Source organism: Gouania willdenowi, chromosome 10, assembly GCF_900634775.1.
Source record: "Gouania willdenowi chromosome 10, fGouWil2.1, whole genome shotgun sequence".
Lineage (NCBI taxonomy): Eukaryota > Metazoa > Chordata > Actinopteri > Blenniiformes > Gobiesocidae > Gouania > Gouania willdenowi.
The window spans coordinates 12,174,243-12,189,623 of record NC_041053.1 but is presented as its reverse complement, the minus strand read 5'-3'; the positions used below and the strand labels follow the sequence as shown (position 1 = coordinate 12,189,623).

The 15,381-nt window shown below is 40.2% G+C and overlaps 1 long non-coding RNA gene across 1 annotated transcript; it reads right to left on the bottom strand.

Moving 5' to 3' along the window:
* Positions 1 to 4,673: 4,673 nt before the first annotated feature.
* On the bottom strand, positions 4,674 to 9,468 carry LOC114470868 (uncharacterized). The gene is made up of 3 exons (XR_003674924.1): positions 9,345 to 9,468; positions 7,337 to 7,339; positions 4,674 to 4,684 (listed from the first exon to the last, which is right to left on the bottom strand). It is a non-coding gene; the product is annotated as an uncharacterized LOC114470868 (long non-coding RNA).
* Positions 9,469 to 15,381: the final 5,913 nt, after the last annotated feature.

Sequence of the window (15,381 nt, the reverse complement as noted above, 5' to 3'; positions counted from 1 at the left end):
AAATATTGGAGGGCAAATGTTTCATTGTTCACCAATACAGAAGTAGTTCAAGAGCTGAAACAAACTTTGATTGATTATTTGGAGATAAATGTGTTACGGCTGAATTTGCGGTTGACCTCATTTGGAGACATGATTTATTGCTCTGGTTGAATGATGGAGTCCAGGAGAAGCATTGATGATTTTATAAAAAAAAAGTTTATTCTAAACTAAGAAAAAAAGTACAAGATGGAACAAAAGAAGTGACCGTCCCGGCCGGAGGTCCGATGATTCAGTGACATACAGTTCTGATCCAACACGTATATTCCCCTCAGTCCCCCTCCCTCCTCCCCCATGGAGATAGAGATAGAGGGAGAGGGAGGAGGTGAGGACAGAGGGTGGAAAAGAAAAACAGTTTCTTCTTTGGGTCTAAACAACCAGTTCTGTTATCTGCCGGTTGTCATAGAGACGGAGGGGTGTGCGTTTGTGTTTGTGTGTGTGAATGAATGTGTATGGCGTGTGTATGTGTGACATGTGACTGTGTGAGCATGTGAGTGCGCACACAGAGTGCCTATGCGTCCTTGTGCGATTATTGTTTTGGGGAGATATCGTGTGCTTTGAACAAGGCAGTCTGACCCAGCAAAGTTGAAGACATGAAAATCACACAATGGAAAGTTACCCAAGGCTTAAGGATTAAAATATATGAACTAATAATTTCGCCCCCCACAATCCACTCTTTTTGGACAAAGTCCAACACAAAAAAAACGAAATTAGTTAGTAAGTTGTTTAACTTTAGCAAAGCACAGCCCAAAACACATAAAACATTAATCAAAATTAGTGTAATTCTAGCGCAACCTCATGGTCCATAGGACAAATGATATTGACACCGTTATAACACTATGGATATAAGCATTATTTTTTTCCCAGGGGACACAGGCATCCCTCAAAGTCGGAGCAAGAAAAAGGAGGAGAAGGCAAAGAACCTCATGAACACATAATGAATATTACGTGAGACAAGACCATCTGCACAATAAAATCAAATATCCTTAGCAACTAACATCATTGGTAATCAATGAATATGGAATATATATATATATATATATATATCACTAGTAGCAAAAACACACATGGTATAAATGTCAGCACAGCACAGCAACAAAAACATATGTAGGTGTCATCAGTAAGCAGAGTCATCATCTGAGACATCAAAAACACTCATCATAAACACTTCAGGCTGGACTTCCGGCGGCGGAAGGGTTATAGGACGTGGCGGTCTTTGTTCATGGCGTCGCGTGGCAAGATGCACCTACCATTGCGCAAAACGCCTCTTTTGGCCACGGTCTGTAGGTCTAGGACCATTCTACTTTGTGGGACCCTTAAGCGTATATTCGTGATTTCCCCCCTAGAGGCCAGTAAGGGCCAAAAATGACGCGTTAACGAAGGACTTAAACCTGTATTCTAAGGTTTCGACGCGCAGCCGTACCCCAGATCGTCGTGTGGATTAAAGTCCAAAGGAGTGTGGGATTTGCATTTACTTCGTGACAAAAGGGGAATAGTTGAGCATAGTCAAAACCGTTTGCTAAATTAAATGTGCTATTAGTCCCGGGTGTATGAACGTGGGCACATGTGTGCGAATTATTTGCGGTGTCGCATTCAGGACTAAGTAAAATTGCGAGTTCCGTTTCTGGCGAAACAGAAGGGAAAAAGTGTGGATCGCGTGTAATCTACATACATAGCGGAAGATGTGTCATCGCGTAGTGTAGTCAGTTTTTTACTGGCGGTTTAGAACAACGGTTGGGGTCCCCCATGCCAAAGTTAGAGTAAGACAAATAACAAAAGGAGTCGGAAGCATCCATTGGTATCGCGGTTAAGCGGGGGTGTGTTGATGACACAGGCATGTAAGAACAAACATAACAGTTGGATAGGCCTCTACTTTTAGCTTGATAGTGCGCGTATCGGTACCAGGTGTTCGTGAAAAACGGATGAGTGACATCGGTCGCAGCTAAAGTGTCGTGCAGGACGATGTCGTTTATCCAACGTTTATTTCTGCTTGCATTAGTCACCCTGCAAAAAGAAGCATTCATTAGGAACAACACTTGTATTCATTGGTTCAAGTCCAGTGTCCTCGATTGCCCCCTTGGAGGCCAGGAGCCAGAGGAGTACTGGACTTACGGACAGGACCATCGTGCCAATCGATGACCAGAACACGAGTGACATGAAACGACAGAATAGTGGCATAATTCCAGCCTGCTCCTGTGGCATAAACAGAGGGGCTCGTGACCTCTTCAATCACAGCGGGAAAATGCTTGTGATCTCCCACGATGTCCTCAAGGTTAGATTTCAAAGGTTTCAACAGACCATGTGCCCCGTTTGAAAGATTAGCTTGTAACCCCGGGGACTTTTTTTCTGCCTTTCGTTGCAACTTTCAAGGCAAACAAAGGCTCCTCAAAACACTGCTCCTAATCCAGAAAAGAGGAAACGCTCCTTACTGCGGTTCCACGATCAGTGGTGATGTTGGCACCTTCCTGGAGTGTGATGCGTGAATCCACGTGGCTCGCTCCGCGACCTTCACTGCCGTGTGGGTCGTAAGTTGAATTCGGAAAGTGTCGGTCCACCTTCAGTCGTTCATTTCTAGGTCGGCGTTGTAGATGATTGGTTGTTGTCTGAGGAAGGGTAGTCTCCACACACCTGGCAACCTCTCTTGGGATCGGCTGGTACCTGAACAGAAGAGAGAGGGGGGGGGGGAAACACCAAAACAAAACTCTTGGGATTGGCTGGTACCTGAACACAGGCGCGATCCCACTACTGAGGCTTTAGCTGGTACCTGGTACCTGGTAGGCTTTAGCTGGTACCTGAACAGAAGGGGGGGGGAAAAACACCAAAACAAAACCAAAACTTTTCAGATCCTAAAAGAATCACACAATGGTTAGGTGTGGGTTAGTGAGCTTTTAGCCATGCTAGCTCTGGAGCCCATTCGCACGCGAGTGGGAAAATATGAGGCTGAAAGAAAAGCAGGAAGTATTAATTCGATTTTCTTTTCCTGGAGTAAGAAGAAGCATAGCTGGAGTTGCAGTGATTCTCAAACTGTGGTACGTCTACTTACCTGGTGAGAAGCAACAATTTGAGAACCACTGCTTACAAGGTCGGACGGAGAAGGACATGCAAGTCGGACAAGTGTGGAGTGTGGTTACATGTCTTCTCAAGATGAATACATACAATTGGGAGACATGGAGATGTGAGAAAGCTAAATAAGTTTAACCAAATAAATAAATAATGTTATTTATTTATTTAAATTGTTTGTTTCATTTTTCTTTGCTATCTCTTATTTGTGAAGGAGAAATCTTATTCTATCCTTTATTTATTCTGAATAATGTTAACACTCCACACCTAATTACATAGCCTAATTCTTTTATAGAGCTGAATTTGTCAGTTCATTTATTTCATTTTTTTCCCTCATAATTATTATTTGAGATGTAATTTACTTAATTTTGAAGGTCAATTGGTGGCAAAAGTGTCTCCTATTCTGTGTCTGAACCAGAGTTTAGCAAGATTATTGGCCCTTTAAGGATTAAAGTTAAGTTGAGTCGAACAATCATATTGTCTTTTGCTCTCTGCATTTATCCCATTCGTAGGAGTGACGAGCTCCAGCACGGTTTGGAGAGCTTCCCATAATGCTTGGAAGTTACTTAACTTTAAACTATCTCTTATTTCAATCAATTATCAAGAATTTCAGGAGGACCCTTTTTTAAATCTCAGACGACCCAGATTGGGCCACCAACCCAATGTTGAGAACAGTTAATTTTTCCCTTAGACGTGTCTAAACCCATTGACGTTGGCCCGCTCCCTTCCCTTTTTTTTACATAAGAATACATTTGGATTCTTAAAACCATATGATAAATATCATTGGAAAATCACTTATTTGATCATTTTGGATGTGTCTCCGTTTTCCTCTCTCTTGTGTCCGCCTGCCTTTGTGCCCTCCAGCCTCCTCGACCTCCTCCTCCTCAGCCTTAAAAGGTCAAAGCCAGGGTCAACTGTACGCTCCCTTTGGAAATTTGAAGATCTGTCCCCACTTTTGCAGTTGGATTGGAAGTCTCTGTAGTCTCTGGAATAGATATTATGTTAGAACATCCACAATATGTCATATTGTCACGTGTCTATTTCAATCTATTTCCCCTTTGCTTCCCAGTTACAGTTATGGACAATACTTCCCTTTAATTCTCATCCTTCATCATAAGAGCAGTGACCAGGCATGGCGGCGAAGGGGGTAGGATCGGAGTCGAGAAGGCGGTGGCATTGTCTGTTAGGAAACACTCAGAAACAGAAAGAGAGGAAAACATTAAGACTTAAATGAATAATTTAAAATATCTCTTTTCTTTAGTTGGATCTGATTCGTCTCCTTTGAGTATACAGCCAGCGACCTGTATTTTGGAAAAAGCTACACAATAACAACAACTAAGACGAAGACATAGACAAGTGCACACCACAACGAGTATACACATATAACAACAAAAAACATGGACACTGAACATGAACAGTAAGGTCAGTCAAGGTCAAAGCCAGTCATTCCACTGAAAGTGGTATCATATATAAAAAAACGTCGTTTGGTGTTTTTAAACACCCAGAAAAAAAACCTTTAAAACCTGGTAAACTTTTTAGAAGGCCCAAGGCCTAAAACCATAATTTTTTTAACAAGCAGCAGTGTTTTCTGAACACCCCACTACATAATTGGCAAAAACAGGGAGAAGATCTAGTGCATCAAAACCCAGGAGGAAAGGAAGGTGAAACAGAGGAACATGTGTAGTCAAACAGCCATTCATCAATCACTCAGTGACACGTCCACGGCACATTCGCACTCACAACGGTTCTCTCAGGCATACGTAACGTGTCATCATTCAGTCACTCATGCACCGCACACGTTCATGCCTCAATTTTCACGTCCATGCATTCACAAGGTTTTGCTGCATAGTGTCTAAGTAGAATATAGGTCTCATCTAACCCACCAGCGGCGATAGCCAGTCCACCTCGTCTCTTGGGGTCAATGAGCTCTTATTGCCCCCCCATGCTTGGCAACCTTTTAGTGTTAATTAACACTAGCATGACCAGAGTGGTGTCATTTGACACCTATACCTATAAAGTCCAAGCTGGTGTCAGATGGCGGGTGTGAACAACTCAGCTTGTGACCATTGTTATGTTACTGAGGCCACTACTCCCCCCTCAGCTAGGGTGGGGGGGTGGCTGGGTTGGTTTCAGGACACAAAGACCTTTTGTAATCTCCTTTGTGTTTCCCATACAGCAGCTACATAGAGGTTGCAACTTATATTTCAACTTTTGCAACAGAAAGTAGTAAGTAGTAATAGTGAGACGGCAACAGTTTGTTTGCTGCATTCTTGGTGAAATTTATTTATTAGAGATTTTGTGAACATTTCTGGCACTGCCACACCTCCTTTATGCATTTGCCACATGCAAACTTGTCACAATACATACAACGCTTGGTGGCACGGTTTTTCCTGCAGCAACACTTCACCTGGCACAATGCCCTTTTCCCCACATCAGGTGTGGGTGGTTGTTGCTGAAGGTTTTGCTCATTCACCTCCTTGGCTGCCATATGAGACTGGGCAAGCTCATTTGCAAGCTCCAGCAAGAAGTCCACCTTTCTCTCGTTGACCCCAGTGCATGCCTGATAAAGCACATGTGCGTTCAGCGCTGCAATGTCAATCATGTTGTAAAACACAGCGACTGGCCAACGCCGTGTTCCTGAACGCACAGTGTACTTTCGAACCATCTGGTCCATGACATCCACACCGCATTTCATGCTGTTGTAGTTGGTGACTGTGTTCGGCTTTTTTTTCCGAGTAGCCTCAGTCTCCACCACGCTGTGCACGCTACTGAGGAGGCAGACAGTCTTCTTTCGTTTGGGCACATAAACAGTCAGTGTGGCACCAGAGGTTGAAAACACTTCTGTGCTGAATTCCTCATGGGCCAAATTCTTTTTAGCTGAATCTGGAAGCTCCCGGCGAATCTTATTGACTGTGCCAAGGAGGGTGGTCTTCCGGCTGTGCAGTTGACGTGCTAGTGACAATGAAGTGAAAAAAATTGTCGGTTGTAACAGTTCTTCCTTTGTCCATAAACGGTTCCATAAGCTTCATCACCACATTTTCAGACAATCTCTCCCCAGGTGGACGACTGGGGTCTTTGCCAAGATATGGGATGATTTTGCACACATACTTGGATTTAAGGTCACATGCCACCCAGAACTTGATACCAAACTTGTCCGGCTTCGTACTTCCGCATTGGGTCAAAGGTCAAGAGGGATAATGTCAGCATAACTGATGATGTAAACAGAGATTTAGATTGTTTTTCCCTGTTGAAGCATTGATTCTTTGTGCATCTTGTGCACTTTCTTCAAATTTGTAAAATAATAGCTTAATAAAATAATCATGGACCTGGTTGGTGAATGGTGGACCTCGTGAATTTACCTTTTTAAATTGAGAACTCAAACAGTCCTTTTCACACTCGGAAATCTCGCTTTACCATAAATAGCAACAATACATTTTATTTATAAGCACTTTTCAAAAACAATAAAGGTAAATAGTGAATACTGTTAATACTGTTTTTCTTTTTCTAATTTTATTTATTGTGGTTTATTAATTGATCACAACACACATGGCTCATATTAATTTGGCCATTCTTATCCAATAATTCCATATAATGTTATTTGGATTAACAAACATCTACCTGGGAGAAACTGGTTTCTCAACACTGGCCATCATTTACACCAACCCCCAAAGTTTGTCACTGCCTAGCTGCACATTCCGATCGAAAGGCTTTATTTACATAAGAGAGGTGGCCCACTGAGTTGCAAATGAGTGTCATTTGGCGGCCTCTGGGCAGGGCAACAGGAGTAAGAAAACCTTGGGCATGCTAGTGTTAATTGCTTTTTACTGGTATCATCTGATTACTAAGAGGTACGCTCCTTTTTACTTCCGCCTTTGCGGAGTCTACACTTAGATTATTGCCCGTGTGGTACCGACAGTCTGCTCATCTGCTGATCAGGCAGGAATCGCACGGCCGTGTCTAACTCAACAAACTCAACAACTCTCGACCTCCGGCTTTGTAAAATATAAAGCTGGGGAGAACTCTCAACCTCCGGCTAAAGCTCAACAACGACTCCGGCTAAAGCTGGGGAGAACTATGGGGGGGGGACCTCTCAACCTCCGGCTAAAGCTCAACAACGACCTCCGGCTAAAGCTGGGGAGAACTATGGACACAACAACAACTCTCGACCTCCGGCTACAGCTGGGGAGAACTATGAACACACTCTCAACCTCCGGCTACCGCTGGGGAGAACTATGAACACACTCTCAACCTCCGGCTACCGCTGGGGAGAACTATAAACACCAACGCAGACTGTCAGGACTTTATTGGGCACCTCTAAGATTGAACGGAGCACGCAACCTCTAATAACCCTCACTCTAAGGGAACGTAGAAATTTGTTCAGAACGGTATTCGGTTACCAAGCATGTATCAAATCAGGTGGACCACTATCCCCCGAAGAGCGCTTTCCCTAGCAAGGTTTATCCTTTTTTTTTTTTTTTTTTTTTTTTTTCTCTGCACATTAAACCAGGACTTCTTGTTTAAAAAGTAATTGCCTATGTACTCATAGCAACTAATGGGACAGTTTTCTCAGGAAAAATTTGGTACCCCCCCCTGCTGTCCAGTGGCTTCGGGCCGGCAAGACAGTCTGACGCGGTAAGGGGGAGGCGCGCAAAATGAAAACAATGAATGTTGAACTAGGCTGTCTGTCGCAAGCAGCTTCAAAAAGGGTAAGGTACAGATTGTTTACGAGGGTATCGGTCAAAAAATGTCAAAATGTAAACTTGGTTGAGGCTGCAGTCCTCAATCTCTGTCTCAATTTTCCTGAAATTGAGTAAAAACAAAAGAGAAAAAGAAGAATCGTTCAGAAATAACAAAGGAGAAAAACGTGTGAGCTCAAAAAAATCATGGCCAATAAAAATTAAAACTTCAGCTCCAAAAGCTGAGGCAACAGAGGGCTCTTTCTTCAGCGGATGTAACCATATCTTGCATTGTGGGGGGCCTCCCCTCAACAAGAAAATAAAATGAAAGAAAAGCAAACAAAAAACAACCTTATCAGTAACACTATTTTCTTCCCTTTTGTTTGTTCTTTTCTCATAAAGGCAAAAGCAGTGTAAATAAATGAGCAACATAATGAATAAAAGCAAAGATAAATAATGGGTACACATGGTCTTATGTGGCAAACAGAAGGGTTCTGTTTGAAGTTCATAGTTATGAATGTGGGTGTGTGACTGTATATCTGGTCTGTCTGCGTGTGAGAGAATAAATGAAAACAAAATAATCTAGTGCACAGTCAGAAGATAGAGGGGTTAGTATTGTCCTATCGAAGGAGAAGCTTGTTGGCTATTTGCTAGTTGTCCCCCTCCATGCCAAAGTTCAAGGCTAAGGTGATATAGCACTACCACCAGAGGCTGTGGTGGACTTCTTGTGGCTTGGTATCCTTGTGGCTTTTGAAACAGTGTCTTTTTTTGGTGAAGATATTCCAGCAGACGTGTGATCAGTCTGCAGTTGCTGCCCATCATTCAGGCAGTAATCGTGGCGTTTAACTCGCAACTCATTGGTGGGGGAGTGTCCAATCACTCCGACGCCCACAGGTTCTCAGTCTTTGATGATGGGGCAGGATGTGTTAATCCCAGCATTGGCATGCGGCCCATTCATAGACGATGAAGAGTTGACTTGGGACTGAGCGAGTTATTTCAGCATTGCTTTGCTGAATGGGAGTTGAGTTCTTGAGTCCTGAAAGGTCACAGACCTTTGATAGTCCATTTCCTTCTGATGCTTGGTCCTTTGAATGATGTTGACATTTCATTAGCATAAGAGTTGAAGGTGATTTCATTCTTTCATTGAAGATGTCGTTTCTTCAGGGGGGCAACCACAAAGCCAACAGAAACTAACAATAGAATAAAAAAAAAAAAAAAAATGATAATGATGATAACAGTAATATTAAAATAAAATAAAATGAAATACTGTATTCATCTGTGTGTGTGTTTGAGTGTGTGTTGCTCATATTCATTTTAGAGTGAACCCATCAAACAGAGAAAAAAAACCAAGGCGCACAGAAGCCAAAACTGACACTCGTCCAAATGAAAGCATTAAAGCCAAACACCCAAAGGGAGAAATCTGATTCACGTTTAAACAAAATAAAAACAAAGACAAAAAAGAAGTAAAACTCACCGAAAGCATGATCTGAGTTCACATCATACCAAGATTGTATATGCGTATGCATATATTATTTGTTTATTGGATTCTTCATCTGTTTAATTCACAGAAACACAATTTAGGTTAGGTTCGGGGTTTTAATCTATTTTGCTTTCGGTACAGAGGTGAACTCAATACATGGCAGCGGGGTGTTTTGGAAACCTTGGTTGCCTGTCTATCTTGTGGTCAGGACCTCACAGGCTGTCCGTGGGTGCCTGAAAAAAACCCAAAGTAAATAATGACCAGCCGCACCCGATGCCCCAAACAAAATATCCGAGCCCGAAGAAAAACAGAGGGAACCCACAGCATTAAAAAGCAAAGAACCTCAACCATTTGAGCCTTTCTCATGGCATTCTATTCACTGCGTCAAAACACAGAACAGCTGAAGATCAAGATCAAGATCAAAGCTGAAAATCAATACAATGCTTGACTGGTTCCAAAAAAATCAACACAGAGCGAATATATACGTATGTAAATGAAAATTTATATATATATATATATATATATATATTTATAAAGGCAGCTTTACCTTAGTCCGAATTGGTGTTTGAGGTTCAACCGATGGTTCATGATCCAGTCTCTGTCTGAGGGGTAGACCACCGTGAGGCTTGGGGTTTTAAGTGTCGCGGCAGAAGTCCCCCTTGGCAGAAGATGGATCCTGTTCGTGACGCCAATTGTTACGGCTGAATTTGCGGTTGACCTCATTTGGAGACATGATTTATTGCTCTGGTTGAATGATGGAGTCCAGGAGAAGCATTGATGATTTTATAAAAAAAAGTTTATTCTAAACTAAGAAAAAAAGTACAAGATGGAACAAAAGAAGTGACCATCCCGGCCGGAGGTCCGATGATTCAGTGACATACAGTTCTGATCCAACACGTATATTCCCCTCAGTCCCCCTCCCTCCTCCCCCCAGGAGATAGAGATAGAGGGAGAGGGAGGAGGTGAGGACAGAGGGTGGAAAAGAAAAACAGTTTCTTCTTTGGGTCTAAACAACCAGTTCTGTTATCTGCCGGTTGTCATAGAGACGGAGGGGTGTGCGTTTGTGTGTTTGTGTGTGTGAATGAATGTGTATGGCGTGTGTATGTGTGACATGTGACTGTGTGAGCATGTGAGTGCGCACACAGAGTGCCTATGCGTCCTTGTGCGATTATTGTTTTGGGGAGATATCGTGTGCTTTGAACAAGGCAGTCTGACCCAGCAAAGTTGAAGACATGAAAATCACACAATGGAAAGTTACCCAAGGCTTAAGGATTAAAATATATGAACTAATAATTTCGCCCCCCACAAATGATAATGGAGAAGTTGATCCACCTATCTTGTGGGGTGGAGCTAAAGCTGTGATAAGAAGAAAAATGATTCAAATATCTTCTAGATTAAAGAAACAGCGCTTAGAGGAACAAATCAAGATTGAAAATAAAATAAAACTCTTAGAAATTGAACATAAAAATTCAGGATCAAATACTATACTAATAAAACTAAAATAAGCTAGAAAAGAATTAGATAAAACTCTCACATACAGAGTAGAAGGGGCTCTGAGATTTACGAGACAAAAATATTATGAAATGGGAGACAGAGCTGGTCGCCTGTTGGGTTTCCAACTTCGCAAAATACAAGCTGATAGAGTAGTACATGATATAGTAGATCCAATTCTTAATAAAAAGGTATACAGACCAAAGGAAATAGCTAATGCATTTGCAAACTTCTATAAAAAGCTATATGAGGAACCAAATCCAATGAATGACAAATTGGGGGAGAAGTGTGATGCCTTTCTTACAAATCTAAACCTTCCTTTATTATCTGCAGGAGAAGCATCAAGCATGATCTCAGAGATTACACAGGGTGAAATACGAGAAGCAGTTAAAAAGCTAAAAAACAACAAGTCTCCAGGAACTGATGGGCTTCCTGGAGAATTTTATAAATGTTTTATTGATGTTTTATTGCCATTACTGACTAAGGTTTTTAATTACACACTTAAGAATGGTAACATACCTGATTCATGGCCTGAGGCCATAATTTCAGTCATTCATAAAGAAGGAAAGGATGCAGCCCATTGTGAAGGATACAGACCAATTAGCCTGTTATCCAATGATTTAAAATTACTGACTGGCATCTTAGCTAAAAGGATACAAAAACATATAAAGAAACTATTCACCCAGATCAAACGGGTTTTATCCCAAGCCGGCACATTACCAATAACATAAGAAGAACTTTAAATATTATAACACAAGCCAAAAACAATAAGCAAAATTCAATGCTAATCAGCTTTGATGCACAAAAGGCATTCGATATGGTCAATTGGCAGTTCTTATATAAAACTTTATCAGTTATGGGTTTCCATCCACAGTTCGTGGAATGGATAAAGATTATATACACAAACCCCAAATCACATGTTAGAGTAAACGGATGCTGCTCAGACTTCTTTTATTTAGAAAGAGGGGTCCGCCAGGGTGATTGCCTCAGTCCACTTTTATTTGCAATTAATATTGAACCCCTTGCAGCATCAATCAGGATGAATAGAAATATTAGGGGCATTGAGGATGGGAATAATAAAGAACATAAGATTTCACTTTTCGCGGACGATATTTTAACATATATCAGCGACCTTGCAACATCATTGACCCCACTGATGAAAGCTTTAGAGGATTATGGCAATCTTTCGGGCTATCAAATAAACCAGTCAAAATCAGAAGCAATATTGTTAAAAGGCCAATGGCCCACACATTCCAGAGATAAAGTTCATTTTTGACTCTCTAATCAAGGATTTAGATATATTGGAATAATGATTACTCCAAAAACATCACAATTATTTACATCTAACTATAGTAAATTGATAGATGAAATTAAAAAAGATTTCACACGGTGGGAAATTTTGCCCCTCTCACAAGTAGGGAGGATAGAAACAATTCGAATGAACATATTACCAAGACTTCTTTTTCTATTTCAGTCACTACCTATTAAAATCCCAATGTCTACATTTACAACACTCAATAAATGGCTCTCAAAATTTATTTGGCAAAATAAACGTCCAAGAATTAGACTCAAAACTCTCATGTGCCCTAAAGAAATTGGTGGATTGAATATACCAAATTTAAAAAATTACTATTATGCAGCTCAACTTAGATCTCTGCTGACATGGGTGTGTCAAGAGGAAGACTCAATCTGGTTTGGAATGGAACAGGGAGACTGTCCTGGAATGTTTCTTGATACGATTCCATTTATAAATCCAGATGCATGGTCAAAAGAGAAGAAGAAAGTTACAAATGAATGGGTCAAAACCACTTTATCCATATGGTCAAATATCAGAAAGACACTAAATCTTTCGAGTTCACTTTGCAGACTGATACATATTCATCATAATTTGGAGTTTCCACCTTCCTCTGGCTTTAAAAATTGGGCTGGAAAGGGTCTTATTATGCTGGACCAAATGGTTGAAAGAGGAAGTTTAATGTCTTTTCAGCAACTCCAGCAGAGGTATGACCTGCCAGCCCAAGATTTTTATAAATATCTACAAGTAAGGAATTATTTTGTTAAGCATAATTACATAACCCTGTTACAAACTCCACCCACAAATTTAGAGCAATTTGTTATTCATGTAATAAAGGGGGAAATTAACAGTAGATACATATCTCATGCTTACAAATTACTACAAGAAAATACAGAGAATACACAGGACATTAAGAGAAAATGGGAACTAGAAATGAACATAATAATTAAAGATGATGACTGGGAACGGACATTGCGAGAGGGACACAAAATAACAAATAGTCCAAGCCTGAAAGAATTTGAGTGGAAAACTAAAATTAGATTTTTTAGAAGCCCCTTTGTCACGTCTAAGTTTGGTGGAACCTCTGATCGGTGTTGGAGGGGCTGTGTTTTGGTGGGAGACTATACCCATGTGTTTTGGGACTGTCCAAAATTAACTAACTATTGGAAAGACATACAAGGAGAAATTGAGAATTGTCTCAACATTGAAATCCCATTAGAACCTAATTTGTTAATATTGGGAATTTTTCCCAACAACATAAGATTAAATGATATTAAATTTATACTCAGAATACTACTCTTAGTTGCAAGGAAAATGATTACGGTCTCTTGGCTCAAGCCTCAGCCCCCCACTATTACTCAATGGAAGAACAAACTAAAAGAAGTGTACCATATGGAGGAAATAACAGCAAGACTGCAAATGAAAATTGATGTATTCATGGATAAATGGTCCTTAATACAAAGATACATTTCTAATGACTGATTTGTTTATACTATTCCATGTTGAAAGAAAGAAGGGAAGCAAGATGCACGTGTATATGTTTATAAACTGTCTCTTTTCTTCTTTCTTCCCCCCACTGTGATGCTGGCTCTACTTTAAAGATATAAGAAGTAATGTATAATGTGCCTACATTTTGTCTGATACTACTGGGCTTTCTTTTGTTGTATTTGACCTGTATTGAAGATTTTCAATAAAAATAAGTTAAAAAAAATAAATAAATAAATTTAAATTCAATGTTCCTTTCTACAGTGAAAACGGATAGTTCAAATAGTTTTAAAATGTAAGAATTAATCTTCAAATGACTGTAACAATATTATTATGACTTATGTTATTGACGGTATTTAAAAACCTCTTTTCTATATTTGCAAGTGATTTTTTTAATCTGCTATTTTCATTTGATTTGGAAATGTGCCAAAGGTCATTTTACAAACTATAAACCACTTTCTATGTTTCCACAATTCTCAAAAATTCTCGAAAAACTTTTTATCACTTGTCTTGACAACTTTTTGGACAAAAGTAAAATACTTAATGAATGCATTGTTAGACTTTATAGAAGGAATATTAAGTTATGTAAATAACAAAATGCATATTATTGGAATATCTATTGATCTTCAGAAGACGTTTGATAACATCAATCATGATATTTTTTTAGTGAAATATGGGATCAGAGGAAATAAGTGGATAAAAAGTTATTTTACTGAGTGAAAGCAAAACTGGGAGATGACTTTTCTGAATGCCTGGACTTTTCTAGTGGTGTCCCACAGGGGGCAGTGTTGGGCCCACAATTGTTTATTCTTTACATTAATGATTTATTTAAGTGTCAGAAATATTGACATTAGTGTTGTTTGCTGATGACACCAATGTTTTTGTTCAGGTAGTGATCTTCAGTTGTTAGTGCAGGAAATAAATAAAGAATTAGAGACGTTTCATCTTCTCTAATTCTTCTCCTGTAAGGATTTTTATTATTATTATTATAATGTTTATTATTGTGTTTCCTTGGGTAAAAGTGGTGCTGCAGGCTAAACCGTGCAAGGTAGGGCGGTGCCCTTTGGTGGTTGGGTCCAAAACACCCAGGGGACCTTGGACGCAAATATTACAAATATCCGCCAGCAGGTGGCGCTATAACAAAGGTCAACGCGTTTTGGTCAATAACTCCCACACCGTTTGTTGCAAATTTAAAACCTTCATATCCACAAATTCCTTGAATAGCACTGAATTACCTGGGCTAGGCCACGCCCATTTCCGCCTTACTTTTCTCAGAGCAAAATTGTAAAAACTGGAAAATTTACTTTTTCAAAATCCTCCTTGGGGTTTTGTCCACTCAGCATGAAACTTGGCACGTAGAGTCTTCAGTTGGACGTGATATACAGTTATCAAAATGAGTTTGTTCAGGTAAATTATGCACAAATTATTAACGAGTAAAATTTTCTAGCTAGCAATAAAAATGCATACTGGCGCATATCTCGGTCAAAATTAATGCTAACAACACCAAAACTGAAATCCATAGTTGGCATGTGACTGTGAGGGTATGCGCCAAATTTGAATGATGTTGGCCACTAAGGGGCGCTACAAATAACAAATATTTATATCTCTTAAATGGCAAGACCAATTTTTATCAAATTTGGAGGATATGATCTTGGGTCCCTCCTGAGGCGATACCTCCAAGTTATTCGCGATTAGTCAAAGTGGGCGTGGCTAATGACATCATAACACATAAATAAACAAACATTTATTTCTGCTGAATTATTATGTTGAGGGCAGTGAATTTTACAGGGTAGATATAGAAGACCACACAGACCACCCATACCAAAAATTGTGCCACTAGGTGGCGCTATAATTGCAAA